We start from the raw sequence: 9,497 nt of genomic DNA, 5'->3' as shown, positions 1-9,497 counted from the left end.
TCCTCACAGGCCATTTTCCTGTGTCCGGAGGAAAAAAAGTGGGGTTGGGGCCCTGAAGCCGAGATTCTGGAACCCCACTGCCCAAAAGGAAATGGAGGAAGGCAGTCACCAGAGGGACACCCACTAGGTAAGTGGGCACGACTGAGGGCGCAAGGACATGGTACCATCACTGATCCACCACAGGAAACGGGCTCAGTGGTCAGGCCAGAATCTTTCAGTCCTGGCACTCCATCGGACCCTTGGAGATCACCTCTTTCAGTCCTCCCACTCTGCAGGAGAGGTTCCTGTCAGGGAGAGGATGAGGTCAGAGTTCTCTTTCCCACCAGGTCTGACGGGATGGCAGCGCCTGCTGTGAGACAATAGGACCCTCTAGAGACGCATGGGTAGATGTATAATTTCCTAGGGGGGCTCTTCTTGGGGCTGAAATGGAAAGGGTCTATGGGGGACAGGGGTGGGCTGAGCCAAAGAGGAGGGCCAACTTTCTCTAGCTGTTATTCCCCTACCCAGAGTTTATTCTGGGGAATTCTCTTAAAACAAAGCTTAGATGTGGCCCATGACTCAGTCAATAAGCATTTATTAAGTGTCTACTAGGTGGCCCAGTGGATAGAGCACTGAGCCTGGAGCTAGGAAAACCTGATTTCAAATCCAGTCTTAGACTGTTCATAGCTATAAGACCCTGGGCAAGTCACTTAGCTGCTATCTGCCACAGTGCCCTCAGCTGACCTCCTGGGGTGGCTGTGAGGATCAAATGAGATCCTATTGGTAAAGCTCTTAGCACAGGGCCTGGCATACAGTGGGTGCTTAATCCATGATTGTTTCCTTCCTTCCTACATGCCAGCCACAGTTCTAAGTACCAGAGACAAAGAGAAAAAATAGTCTGCTCTGAAAAGAGCTCACAGGCCCTGCTCTCACTCCCACAAGTATTCTTTGATCCAGAGACACTGGCAGTCAGGTGGGTCCGTGAACAGAGCAGGGCCTGGAACTTGGAAGATCTGAGTTTCAATCCAGCCTCAGACACTTAGCTGTGTGACCCTGGGCAAATCATTTTACCTCTGCCTCAGTTTCCTCAACTAAAAAATGGGGATCATACTAGCAGTTACCTTCCAGGGTTGTTTTGAGGATCAAATGTGAGATTTGTAAAGGGTTCAACACATTGCCTGTCCCATAATAAGTGTTTCAATTGGGAGTGAGGAGTGAGGTATAAGAAGACTAGAAAGGGAGGCAGGGTTAGGGTTAGGAGTGAGGTCATGAAGAGCTTTGAAAGCCAAACTGAGCATTTTAGAGTTGATCCTGGAGGCCACTGGGAGCGACTTGAATTTATTGAGTAGGGAGTGACATGGTCAGACTTGCACTTGAAGAAAACCATTTCGGTGGCTGGATGGAAGATGAGCTGGAGGGGGAAGACACTTGAGGAAAGCAAGTTTGCCCCAGCGACTATTGCAGTAGTCCAGGGATGAGGTGATGAGGGTCTGCACTAGGGAGGGGGCAGTGGAGAGATGATGACTTAGAGAGGAGATATTGCAGAGGTGAAATTGACATGCCTTGGCACCATATTGGATGGGGGTGGGGTGGTGAGAGGTAGTGAGGGGTCCAGGATGCCTTCTAGGTTGTGAGCCTCGGAGGAAGGTGGTGCCCTCACCAGTAATAGGGGGAGAGATTGGGGGAAAGATCTTAAGCCCTGTTTTGAACATGTTGACATGTTTCAGATGTTTACTGGACAGCCAGTTCAAGATGTCTGAAGGGCAGTTGGAAATGTAAGACTGGAGGTCAGCAGAGTGTTTGGGACAGGGAAAGGTAGATTTGAGAATCATCAGAATTTTTTTTGTTTTCTTTTTCAAACATTCCTTTTTTTAAATAGTATTTTCCCCAATTACATGTAAAGAATTTTCAATATTCATTTTGGTAAGATTTTGAGTTCCAAATTTTTCTCTTTCCCTCCCCCCTCCCAAGACAGCAACCTGATTTAGGTCATATATGTACAAACATGCTAAACATATTTCCATGTTAGTTATGTTGCGAGAGAAGAATCAGAACAAAAGGGAAAAATCACACAAAAGAAAAAACAAAACCAAAAAAACCCCAAATAAGTGAAAATAGTCTGCTTCAATCTGCATTCAGACTCCCTAGTTCTTTTTACTGAATGTGGAGCATTTTCCATCATGAGTCCTTTGGAATTGTCTTGGATCATTGCATTGCTGAGGAGAGCTAAGTCTATCACAGTTGATCATCATGGTGTTGCTGTTGCTGTGTAGAATATTCTCCTGGTTCTGCTCACTTCATTCAGCATCAGTCCACTTAAATCTTTCCAGGTTTCTCTGAACTCCTCCTGCTCATCATTTCTTACAGCACAATAGTATTCCATGACATTCATATACACAGCTTGTTCAGCCATTCCCCAATGGATGGGCATCCCAGTTTCCAGTTCTTTGCCAGAATCATTAGCATTGCTTTTCTGTCATGTCTGGCTCTCTGTGAGTCCATTTGGGGTTTTCTTGGCAAAGATACTGAAGTGGTTTGCCATTTCCTTCTCCAGTTCATTTTACAGATGAGGAGACTGAAGTAAATAGGGTTAAAATGACTTACCTGGGGTCACATAGCTAGTAAGTGTCTGAAACCAGATCTGAAATCATGAAGATGAGTCTTCTGGATTTCAGACTCGGCCCTCTATCCACTATGCCACCTAAGCCACCCCTATCATTAGCATAGAAATGATCATTAAATCCACGGGAGCTGATGAGATCACCAAAAGAAGCCGTATAGAGGGGAGCAAGAGGCCCCAGGATAGAGGCCTGAGGTTAGAAGGTGTGACCTGGAGGAGGAGAGCCGAGATAGACAGGTGTGTCCTGAAAACCCAGAGAAAAGAGTATCAAGGAGGAGGGAGTGATCAACAGTGTCCAAAACAGCAGACGGGTCAGGGAGGATGAGGACTGGGAAAAGGCCACTGGATTTGTCCATTCACTTTGTAGATGGTCGTTATGGCAAAAGATGAGGTTGGGGTCTGGATCGTAAGGGGTTAAGAAGAGAGTGAGAGGAGAGAAAGTAGAGGCATCTAGTGCACGCACGGTACTAGCAGGTTTTTCTCTGAATGGGCCTGTCTGTAGGCAGGGGGAAGGAGCCAGTAGAGAGGCAGTGAAGAGTGGTGGGGCTGCTACGGGGCTCAGTCTGCTGGAGAAGGCAGCATAGAATGGATTGCTTTGTGCGCCAAGAAGGGTTTGCCCTTTTCTTCTTGTGAAGCGGGGAGAGAGGACAGAAGGCACCTGCATGCTGTGAGATGAGGAGGAAAAGAGAACCAAAGCCTCTTTTCAGTAAAACGTGAGGCAAAGCTTCTCAGCCAAGAAGGTGGGACTAGGGGAGCCATGATAGAGGTGCTAAGTGCTGCATTTACTCATTCATGTATTGTACGGCATCCCAAGGACTCAGCCCATTTCTTTGCACTTAAATGCACTAGATGGTACAGTAGACAGATGAGACACAAAACTGGGGTTTAGCAGAGAGCCTCTAGGCTGGGCCTGGAGTCAGGAAGACGAGTTCAAATCTGGTCACAGACATTTACCACTTATGAGCAAGTCATAAACTTGTTTGCCTCAATTTCCTCAACTGTAAAACAGAGATAAAAATTGTGCCTCCCTCCCAAGGTGGTTTTAAGTGACATGGGGAAAATAGGGTAGGGGGTTTAGGATAGGAGTTTGGGGTCCTTAGGACTTCCCCTTTAAAAAATGACACCCTCTTGCACACAAAATTAGAATAAGACAGTAGTTTATTTAGGGGCTGGGGAAGGGAAACCAAGGGAAAAACCCTTGGACTTCTTCTCCTGGGGAGAAAGGCATGGTATAGAGGCATGGCTCTGAGATACCAATCTCCTCAAGCAGGAGACAGGCAGATACTTTTATAGAGGACTGATGGGGGTCAGATGAGGTGATCCTCTGACTGTGGGAAGTTCCCCTATTGAGGGAGGACTATCCCCCACTGGTGGTGGCTGGAGGAGTTGGGTGAGGGGTGGCTGGGGATCTCTCAAGGCATCTCTCTGCTCCTCAGGCCACAGAGGCAGCAGCCACACCTAATCTTATCTCCCCAGGGGTGAGGGAGACTGGAATGAAGGGTGGGGGTCCCAGAGCTAGCTCAGTCCTGATCAGGTGCCACTTATCTCTTTAGGTGTGTCTGTCCTTTGGTTTAGTTTCTCAAGGAGAAGGTACTTTGATTCGCCCCAGAGAACTTCTGGGGTGCTAGGCCAATAACACAAGGATTCAATAAGGCCATATTTGTAAAGTGCTCAGCACACTGCCTGGCACATGGGGACCGGGGGCATTTCGGAAAGGCTTCCCTTCCCATTCTGTATGAAATCACACTCTTTGTACTCCCTTCTTGGAGGTGTGACCCAGGCATTTCCCAAGTCCTGACCCCTGATCTGCCAGGACATGACTCTAGTCTTTCCGCTTCAGGCTCATCTTGGCAGTCATCTTCTTCTCTCTTGAGAAGTTTCTAGTGGTAAAAATGACTTCCTCCTTAGCACCCAGCAGTACCTGGATGAGATGTAACGGATGGAGGTCTGGAAAGTCCCCAGCCCCCAAGTCCCTGTTCTTGCCAGACCATCATGTCCATATTCCATTGCAATGCTAAAGCACACTCCCTGGCCCCGGTTCTGTAGCCAAGCAGGAAAGCTGTCTCCTGTTAGCGCAGAGCCACATGGCACTACACCTCTCCCTTCTTGCATTTCTAAGCCCTAGCTCCTAGTACCATCTCTCCCCTCCTCCCTCTTCTTACACAGGTGCAGTGGTTTCACTCTTTTCCCCTCCCCTTCCCCCCAGCTCTCCAACCTAGCTGAGCATGCCTCCATACCCTGATTACGAGCTAATCACATGAATTTGGGTAAGACAGAATTGGATGTTATATTGTGAGCTCACCCTGTGCACGAAGGGACTGCCCCCTCAAACTCCTAGAAGAATCCCGCTCCTGAACTCGTTGGGGCACTCCTCATTCCCTGCATGAGGTCATTTATTCTCATGAGAATGAAATAAATCTGTCTCTGCTTGATTCAGTGGTCTTTTTGAATTATTTGGGTAAACTGAGGCAATTGTCCCATATAGCCCCCAACCCAGAAACTCCAGAACTCCCCAGGCAACATTCCTGTCACCTCGTGTTTATTGTTGTGATTGCTTCTGGAGGAAGGGACCTGGCAGCAGGGAGAGATGGGTCACTGCACTCCTTAGCTGGAGTGTGTCAGAGTACACAAAGTGACAAAGGACATCCTAGCCCCTCCATTGGGCCAGTGTGGGCTTCTCCTTAGGGGAGGGGAGACTGAAGAGGAGATACATTCTTTGAATTGATAGCTTAATACTGGGGATGGTCTGAGTGGAGGTGACCTCTTGGTGCAGGAGTCAACTCTCCCCAGTGGCTCCCTACTGTTTCAAGGGTATAGAAACTGTGAGTCCTGCCACTATGATTGTCTTTGGTCTGAAAGAGACAGCCAAATGACCAAACCTTTATTGATAAGCTGCTGGTCTTAATGATTAAATTACCCAATAATTATTATAGTATCTCAACTTTTTCATCTCACAAGTGGAATTGAGCCTTTGCTAAAGAACGGAGTCTGTGGTCTGAGTGCTAAAGAGAAATAGACTGGTGGGGGCTCAAGAACTAGTGTTAGAATAGCTACCCACAGGGTTGCCCTTAGGATCCTGAAAATAGCAGTAGCTTGCTCTCTCTCTTGTGAGTCAGGATACCAATAAGAGTTGGTTGAGTGAACCCCAGGGTGGTGCGGGGCTCATCCAGGCTGTAACAGCAATGCACTGATAAGCTTCCTTAGGCCCGTTGCTGCCAAGGCCTGGCCCCTACCAGCCTCATCTGATGCAGTTTGGGGCAGACTCTGTGGAATCACTTTTCTGACTTTCTGAAGGCCTGGTCTGAAGAACAGACACAAGAGGGCCCGATGAAGCATGGCACCACGTGTAGGCCCAGATGAGGCATCGTGATGTTGCCTGCTACTGAGGGTACCTCTCTCCTCCTGGAGGTCCACAGCGTTTCTTCCCCATCCCCCAAAAGGCACCAGGGAGATGCCATCATTTCTTCCTAGTCCTGCCTTTGGTTTCCATGCTCAGCAGGGAATCACGGTGCTTTTCACTGGCCTCAACAGGTGGACAGGAAAGAAAGAATACCTGCATGAGCCCCTGAGTGGGAGGGTAACGGCTACCCCGCTATTACACCCTCCTGCAAACAGGCTCCCCAAAGCCCCGAGGAGAGATCGCAGGCACAGCCTGCCACCCATGCTCCAAGGGCCGTGGCCTCCCTCTGACATCCCTCAGACATCGCTCTGGCAGGTGGGGGCCCCGACACCAAGCACGGCCCCGCGGACTCCCTCTCAAGGCTGGCTCTGGTGCCGAGGCCCCAGAGGGTCCAGAGGAGAGCCAGGCAAGCGAGGGACGCTTTTTCTGCCTCAAATCTTTATTTGGCTCTTCTAAGATGGGCAGAGGCCGGCGTAGCAGCCTTCGCTCTCGGCCCCAGGGGTCCACTGGGAGCTGTAATTGTCGCGATCTCGAGACCTCCCGGGCAGGCCCCGCCCCCGAGCCCTCCTCCGAGCCCCGCCTCCCACCTCCAGACCCCCTCCGGCCCCGCCTCCGAGCCCCGCCTCCCTCCTCCAGGCCCCTCCGGCCCCGCCCCCTCGCCCTCCCACTCTCCTCCGAAGGTCTCCTTTCTAGGCCCCGTCCCCCAGGCCTCCTCTTCAGCCTCCAAGCCCATCTCCGGCCCCGCCCCCGGCTTCCTTCCGGACTGCCGTGACATGTCGTCCCGGCGGGCGCGGTGACGTCACGATGACGCAGCGGTGACGTCGGGGCGGGGCCGGGCGGCGCTGACAGGCGGCGGTGACAGGCGGCGCAGCGGCCGCTTCGCTCGTCGCTCGTCGCTCATCGCCGGTCAGCCCCTGGCCGCAGTCGGGACCCCGGCCGCGGGTCCCCGCGGGCGGCTGCCGGAGCGGCGGAGGCGGAGGCGGAGGCGGAGCAGGCGGCAGGTGGGGACGCGCGGGGGGCGCGGGGGCGCGCGGAAGCAGGAAGCAGGAAGCAGACCCCGCTTCCGGCAGCCACTTCCTGGCCGCGGCGGGGGCGGGGGTGGCGGCCGCGGTCGGAGCGGGAGTCCCCCGGGTCGTGGGCGCGGGGCCTTGCCGCGCGCAGCTCTGGGGGGCGGCTGGGGCGGGGGACGCGACCTGGTCCGGCTCTTGCCGCTGCCCCGTTGGCCGGCCGAGGGTCCGGGGCGGATTCGAACTCGGGTCCGGCCCGGCCGCCGTGTGTGCGCGCGGGGGGGGCGGAGCGGGGGAGGGAGGGGCTGCGGAGCTGGAGCCCTCGGGACGAGAGCAGGGCCGGGGGCCCCCGCGGAGCGCCCTTGGGAGCCGGCGAGATGGGGGGGTCGGGAGGAGGAGAGTCCCGGCCACGGGCAGCCCTCCCCCCGCCCCGGCGAAGCCGCGCAGATCGCAGGGGGGGCCCGTACAGAGCCGAGCGCCCCCTCCTACCCCGGGTCACTCCGCGTCACCTCCCGGGGGCTCTGTGGCCTTCCCTCTGCCCCGGGGCTCGCTCTGGACTCTTGGCCGGGAAGCTTCCCCGAGTCGGTTAGGGTTAGGACGGGGCCAGCCCCTCCGAGCAGGGACCGCCTGGCCCCCGCGTCCCGAGCACCTGGTGGGGCCTTCAGACACACGGAAGATTTGGGGCGATCTTCAGAAGTGCTCACGGGGGGACAGCGAGCCCCCACTCCCAGTGGGACCCTTCCCGTGCCCGCCTGTCCAGCGCCCCGGTGTGAAAAACCTCGGTCACACGGAAGAAAAGGGAGGTTGAAAGCCGGGCATTCTCACGTTGCCACCGGGCATTAGCCTTGAGGTGTTCCAGAAAAGGGCATCGCCCTGAAACAACCGGCCTGGCTCCTGAGAGAGGGGGAGAGGGGGCGGGGCGGGGGCGAGGACGAGAACGAACTAACCGTCAATCAGCAAAGATTCCTTAAGGGCCTGCTGGGGGGGGGGGCGCTGTACTAAGACACCCCTCCCTCAAGTACCTTACATTCTTTTGGGGGGGGTTCGGAGGCAGTTGGGGTTAAGTGACTTGCCCAGGGTCACCCAGCTAGTAAGTATCAAGTGTCTGAGTTTGGATTTGAACTCAGGTCTTGCTGACTTAGGGGCCAGCGCTCTATCCACTGCCCCACCTAGCTGCCCCCGGCTTCCATTCTTTCACTGCATAGAAGCGCATACAAAATAAATGGATGGCCTCTTTTTGAGGAGAGAGGTACAGGCATCTGAGGGCAGGCCTTTCATGAGCTAAGATTAGTGTTTGGGATTCTGGGAGGACAGTTGGCATAAAGGCATGGAGGTAGGACATGGGCGGGAGGGGGAGTGACCTGAATGGGCTTGAGCTGTTGGGAGTTAGTCCTGTCATTCTATAGTAGTCCGATTCGAGTGACTGTGTTAAGAGATCGCAGCAAGCCCCCATGCTTTTGTGATAGAAATGGGTGTCAGAAACAAAGTGGGGTAGGAGTCACTGTTTCCTTGGGAAGTTCTCAGTCACATTGATCCCATAGATCAGGGCTGGCTAAGGTTCAGGGGAGGGGCCCGGGCAGCCCAGTCAGTCACGTGGCACAGAGAAAGCAGTGGTCTGGAAAAGAGGCTTTAGCTTTGAGATGCTTGCGGCCTATGAGCTAGTAGACCCATCTCAGCAGGGTTTTGTCCAGAGTTCCCTTTTTTTGTTGCTGTCTAGATGGTGGTGGGGGAGGCCTGGAGGTGAGTGTTAGGGTTTTCCCAGGGCTACCCTCCAAAATAGGCCGTTCCCATCTTACAGGTGAGGACCCGAGGTTTGGGATGGTCTCGCTGCCGGTACCTGTCAGATGGGGGTTGGAACGTTGCTTCTCTGACCTCACATCCAGTGTGTGGGGTCTCACCATAGTTAGCAGCCCTCTTCATACTTCACCCAGCTACACTGCCACCAGCTGCACTCAGACCCTCATTACAGTTGTTCCAAAGAAACCTTCAGTGGCTGCCTCGCACTTCTCAAAGTACAGGCAGGGCATTCCAGGACATCTTCAGGACTTGTGCTCTGACCGGTCCAGCCGTGCGGGTCACGTGCTCCTCCTCCCTTGGTGTTCTCTCTCTCCCTTGCAGATACCGACAGGGTGACTTGACTTGCCCTGAGTCAGCATTGCCTTTTCTTGGTTCTTTTTGCAGACTCTGATCCCCCTTCCTTCAATAACCATTTGCCCACCCTCCACCCCCAACTACCGCACAGACAAGCAGCAACTCCTGGCTCAGGTATAGTCCCCATGAAGGCTATCTTGATCCAGCCAATAAGTGCAAAAGCAACTCTTGGGCACCAGTTACCATGTGCCACGTCCTGGGGACATGGGGACAAAGAACTCGACAGAAAGCTTCCAGACACCATCAGTCCCCACACAGTCAGATTGAAGGGAGTCTGGGAGAAAGCAGGGCTTGAGCTGCATCCTGAAGAGAGAGAAGGATTCTGGGTAAAGGCGTGGAG

At 53.7% G+C, this 9,497-nt stretch overlaps 1 protein-coding gene across 5 annotated transcripts in view; it reads left to right on the top strand.

The window, feature by feature from the left end:
• The first annotated feature begins 6,845 nt into the window (after positions 1-6,845).
• The window catches only part of ITSN2 (intersectin 2), a 109,905-nt gene continuing 107,253 nt past the window's right edge, over positions 6,846-9,497 (top strand). For all 5 annotated transcript variants that reach the window (XM_043985646.1, XM_043985645.1, XM_043985649.1 and 2 more), the window contains exon 1: positions 6,846-7,000. The gene's annotated coding sequence lies outside the window, so the exon portion shown is untranslated. The remainder of the gene's footprint in view (positions 7,001-9,497) is intronic.

Source organism: Dromiciops gliroides, chromosome 2, assembly GCF_019393635.1.
Source record: "Dromiciops gliroides isolate mDroGli1 chromosome 2, mDroGli1.pri, whole genome shotgun sequence".
Lineage (NCBI taxonomy): Eukaryota > Metazoa > Chordata > Mammalia > Microbiotheria > Microbiotheriidae > Dromiciops > Dromiciops gliroides.
Note: the sequence above shows the minus strand (reverse complement) of the source record. Positions and strands in the feature narration are given on the sequence as shown.